Source organism: Drosophila montana, unplaced genomic scaffold, assembly GCF_035044405.1.
Source record: "Drosophila montana isolate Dmon_TW-CO22-7 unplaced genomic scaffold, ASM3504440v1 contig_1703_1, whole genome shotgun sequence".
NCBI lineage: Eukaryota > Metazoa > Arthropoda > Insecta > Diptera > Drosophilidae > Drosophila > Drosophila montana.
The window spans coordinates 12,902-17,903 of record NW_026996632.1 but is presented as its reverse complement, the minus strand read 5'-3'; the positions used below and the strand labels follow the sequence as shown (position 1 = coordinate 17,903).

General features: G+C 35.1%; 1 long non-coding RNA gene across 1 annotated transcript; it reads left to right on the top strand.

Annotated features, from left to right (window-relative positions):
• Positions 1-1,665: 1,665 nt before the first annotated feature.
• Positions 1,666-3,646, top strand: LOC135440925 (uncharacterized). Its single transcript, XR_010438368.1, has 2 exons — positions 1,666-3,070; positions 3,137-3,646. It is a non-coding gene; the product is annotated as an uncharacterized LOC135440925 (long non-coding RNA).
• Positions 3,647-5,002: the final 1,356 nt, after the last annotated feature.

Here is a 5,002-nt window from a genome sequence, read left to right as displayed (position 1 = left end):
CAAGCACACATACTTACACACTTTTCTATATGGATGGAAGCATTTATGCGTTTGTGTGCGTGTTGGTTGCCTGCCTGCCTGCCCGATGCAAATTTGACCAAATTTGAAGTTTTTGGCATTTCTAAATTTCGAGCTCTACACACAGACACACACACACACAAAAATGTGTGCGAATGAGCCGATCAAGGGTTTGTCGTGAGACAGAGATATTTTCATCAATGGGTGCGTAAATTTGGGCGACGGTGGGCTTGCGGCTTGCGTAAGGCACAAATGTGTGAACAAATGGACAAATGGATGCAGACGCATGCTGGACATTCTGATCGTTTATTGCCTGCCATAACACCCTTTAACCCAAAATGTTTACTATGTCAAAAAATAAATAAAAAGATCACTTGCATTTTTTCCATATCAAAGTGCAAACGAGCGGCAAGTGCGGTTCACCTGTTTTCGTTGCCTGTTCACACATGTGTGCCTTACGCGGCCGCAAGCCCACCGTCGCCCAAATTTACGCACCCATTGATGAAAATATCTCTGTCTCACGACAAACCCTTGATCGGCTCATTACTTTGTCTGGGCACACTAAAATGGTCGCGGTCACCCATGGGGCTCAGTCGTTGACGATTTATCGGTATCCGATTATTTTGACATTTGACAAGTCTATGCATTGTATGGTTAGTGGTCAAATTCAACCCAAAAATACGACAGCATCAAAGAATATTATCGAATTGCTTAAGCAAAGTATTCATGTGTCAATAAAGAAACTATTTGGCAGGATGTCTTATGTTTAAAGTCAAATCGGCTAATTGTATTATATTAATATTATATTAATGAAAACGAAAGCTGAAGGGTATGATGTCGTTAAAATAGATTGATTACTTTTATATTTTATTTGGTCCATCGTGGGTAAGTTTTCTAAGCTCCCATATATTTGCTATAAATCTCAAATAAAAATAACTTTTTCTTGGTTCAATTTGGTTCTTAACTGTCAAATGCGATACAGCTAAAAATCTCATCATGTTTTGAATATATTCGGAATCAATAAAAAAAATCAAATTGTTTCGTATACAACGGAGTTTGTATGACCTTGCAACAACAACTCTCAAAAACTTCTTACAAGGCTGCTAGACCTATACTCTCGAATACAAAAAGTGTTGCAAATGTGATACACTGGAGATGTAAGCGACACGATAAATATTCGATTATTTTAATTATTTCCGCATATTTTTTAACAAGTTCAACATCTATTCTTGCTATTAAGCTTAGGCCGAAAGAATGTATTCTATAAAACCAAAAACTCCATCTTTGAGGCTTATATTGACTTTTTCAATTATAAAAATGTTAAGGTATTATAATGCAGTTTAAGGTAACATGAGAGCTGGTAAATAAATAGGAAAATCAGCAATTATAAAAAAATAAAAGCATCTGCCCAAATAGAAACAAGCACGTACTCCGGGATAAGCTATCGGGAAAGAAAACTAGTGCCATAGAATGTCCTTTTACTCTTTTTATACGTTTCCAAAGCGTTCAGCTGATTGTAACATCAACTGATATTTTTTATACATTTGCATTTGGATGATTTACTTTGAATATGTATTCAGACATAAATTAACACGTATGAAGAACTTCGCGGTCGTTATAACCAAAAATATAATCTCATGTCTCAAAAATGCAATTTTTTTGATAAAAGAATACCAGCATATTAATATATGTGCGCACGAGTATACGGTAAATATGGCCGCACGTTCTCTTTAACATCTGATGTGTTTCTGAACCAATCTTGGAGAAATCTGGAGTAGATTTTAATGTACCATAGAATACTCGTATATTTGCAAAAAACAAGAGCCTTTACATTGTTGCTGTACTTTTAATTGGGATTTCTATTTATTTAATTTTTATGGTGTGAATGGTGAAGATTTCGACAGAGATTCAGATAGGCTTGTCGTGCGATCCTACCTTTATCTGTGGCTGGCAGCGTATGCAACCGCAGGCTTGATTTTTTTTTTGATTTGTGGCTGACTGGCTGTTGGTATGCCAATGTTCTCCTTATCGCTGAGAATTGGAGAACATTATTTTTAGCGATGTGTGAGTGGCCTTGCCGTCTGCCTTGGGTATAAGACAAACACAAGCGGTAGACACTAGCCATTCTTCTAGGATTTCTCCGGTAGGAAAATGTTGCTCCTCACTGTTAGTCGTGGGGCACAAAGCTGAAGCTGAGCCCAAATGTCTACTGATTTAACTTGAGGCATACAGGAGTGTTGTCGCCAACACTGAAAATTAAAAATATATCTAGGTTTTTTTTTTTTTGCCAGATTATCATTGCGAATATTAACTCTCCCTGAGCTATTAGTAACTTGTAGAGTCATTTTCCATATAGTCCAGCAAAGTCTATCAAAAGTGGTCTTACGAGCGCTGAAGCGTTAGTTGAACGCTTCACCTTAATTCTGCCCTTATTCCAGTCAGTGGCACTGTCTCATTTTCGCGTTGGCAGCGCCCTTAAAGTTTTAGCAGGATCGCATTGCTCGATTTTTGAATAAAAAAGCGTAAGGCTGTAGCTTCGAAAATGAGTTTGAAATAAACAAATTTTAATATACCTATCTGTATACTCTATACGAGAACTTTAACACCATGTTTAATCAATTTTATGGAAACGTGGCAATTTATCGATCCTTTAAAATAATCACGATCAGCACTGGCTATAGGCGAACCTAAGTTTGTAATGTTAAGTCTCCAGCTCTTATAGTCTATGAGATCGATGTATTCATATATACGGACCTACAGACAGACTGGAATGGTTAGAACGGCTCGGTATTGGCCAAGAATAAATGTATATGATATTCCTTTTTCTACACATTATCTTACTTTTTTATCCAAGGGTATACAAATACGCCATCCAATTCCTAACCAATTCCTTGTACAATTCACAGAATATACATTTTCCAAGTATACTGCAAGCACAATAGCGGCATCAAGTATTGTCGCAGCAATGAATCGACTTAAATGCCATCTTTGTACGGGTGATAACATACACATATTCTTCAGCTTTTTCACGGATTTAACAAGTGTGGGACAGGTTTGGTTAACAATAGCAAAGTAGCAACAAATTCTTTTAATGACTTTACTTTTCTTTAATTTATAGGAACAACTGCATCAGTGCATGATACAAATGGAAGTCTTATATAGTGACCAAAACCATGAAATAAAACCATATTTTCTCGGCATTGACAAACAGCAACCATTTAATGCATATTATAATGGCCCATATCCCCAAAGTGATCAGCATCATCAGAAGCGTCCGTTAATGTCCGTTTTGCCCAAGATCGCTCAAACTTGTAAACTGCAGGCACATGCGCAAAAGGATTTACATGAAATAAAATTTTGAAAATTATTTATACGCTTTTGCTATTGTATTTTAATATATGCCTCCCATGCTTCGGATTTTTTTCACAGGCTGTCACCTGGACTTATCTGACTATAAATATATATGATTAACGTCTATATATCGATAGCCTTATAAAGTGAACTGTATATATTTTTGTAAGCTAACCTATAACGTAATATATAATTTATAACTAGTATGGAAACAAATATCATATTCAGTAATGGTTTTAAGTACACGTACATTGGACGTGAGACTATTCTTTTTTTTTGTTATTAAACGACTTTGTTCACTAAGCGGCATATATTAATATTCATATACATATTTCATATATTAAAACTTGTTTTAACTTTTTTATAGGAGTATTTGCTAAGAAACCAGCAATATTTAGCCAGATAAGGAGATAGCGCCGAGCTGCCGATACTAATTCGAACTACCTTCTATACAAATTTAAAAGAGTATATTTTTTTTGTAACTTTTAAAGCTCTAGCTTCTGTAGTTCCCGACATCTTTCTGTTACATGCATTTGCACAAAATTAATTTACTTTTCTTTCCCAGTTTCACAAATTTCAGGGTACTTAAACAGAGACTGAAATGTAAACTTTAATTTTATTTAAAAGCAGTCAAATATTGTTATAATTAAAATAATTAAGTAAGATATATTTTACTTTAATAAATAATTAAAACCCGATTCGACCCAATGCTTTTGAAAATCTAATAAGTAGATAATAATATTTAAATACATTTTTGTTTTATTGAGTAAGCAAAGTACTAATACTATTAATATTAATATTATCTATTCCTACTCCTAAGGCACAAGCATAAAGCGGATGTGATAGAAAGGCTGTGAACCCAGTTGAGTCAATTTCGCACGTGAATAATTTATGCATAAATATCACACAAAGCATAATATCATTTTTTAATAAGGGAATATTGATCAAAGGAGTATTTTGGAATATGATGGCTGATGATGACCGAATATCATGATTAAGTTTAACTCACGAAGGGCAAAAAAAGGGAATTCTGTTGACAAGATACGTGAGCGTAGCTGAAGAATAGGACGGACAAGAGATATAAAGATGGTATTTGTCGTCTCACTTGTTGGACCATCGCCTGTTAAAACAGCCCTGGCCTTATTGACCACGGTCGTAACATGAAAGTCGAGGTTACGTTTGTTATCAAGAATGACACCCAGGTCATTAGTTTCATTACCGGTACTGTATTGGCACTTTCGAGCGGTAAACTGTTAAGTGCATAAGAAAACATTTGGAAAGAGAAAATCATTAGCTTTCATTAAGAACAGTTAAGATTTAAAAGGTTACCTTCAAATTAGGACAGAAAGGCGTCAATGCCAGGTTACTATAGATTTCAGAGGGCCATTTAAAAAAAAAATTATATGTGTTTATATAAATTTAAACCAACATATTTGGTGGCTTTTAAAATCAAAGTTTCATTTAATTTGGACAACTAAGTGACAATGCACTCTTAAGGCTAGATTTAGCTACGGTGGCAAAGCGAGGCGTTTCGTCCTAAACCTAAGTTACATTACACTTCAAATTTATTCAAATTATATTATTGAAAGCGCAGATGACGCACATGATCGACCATCGTGAAGCGCTTGTGGGC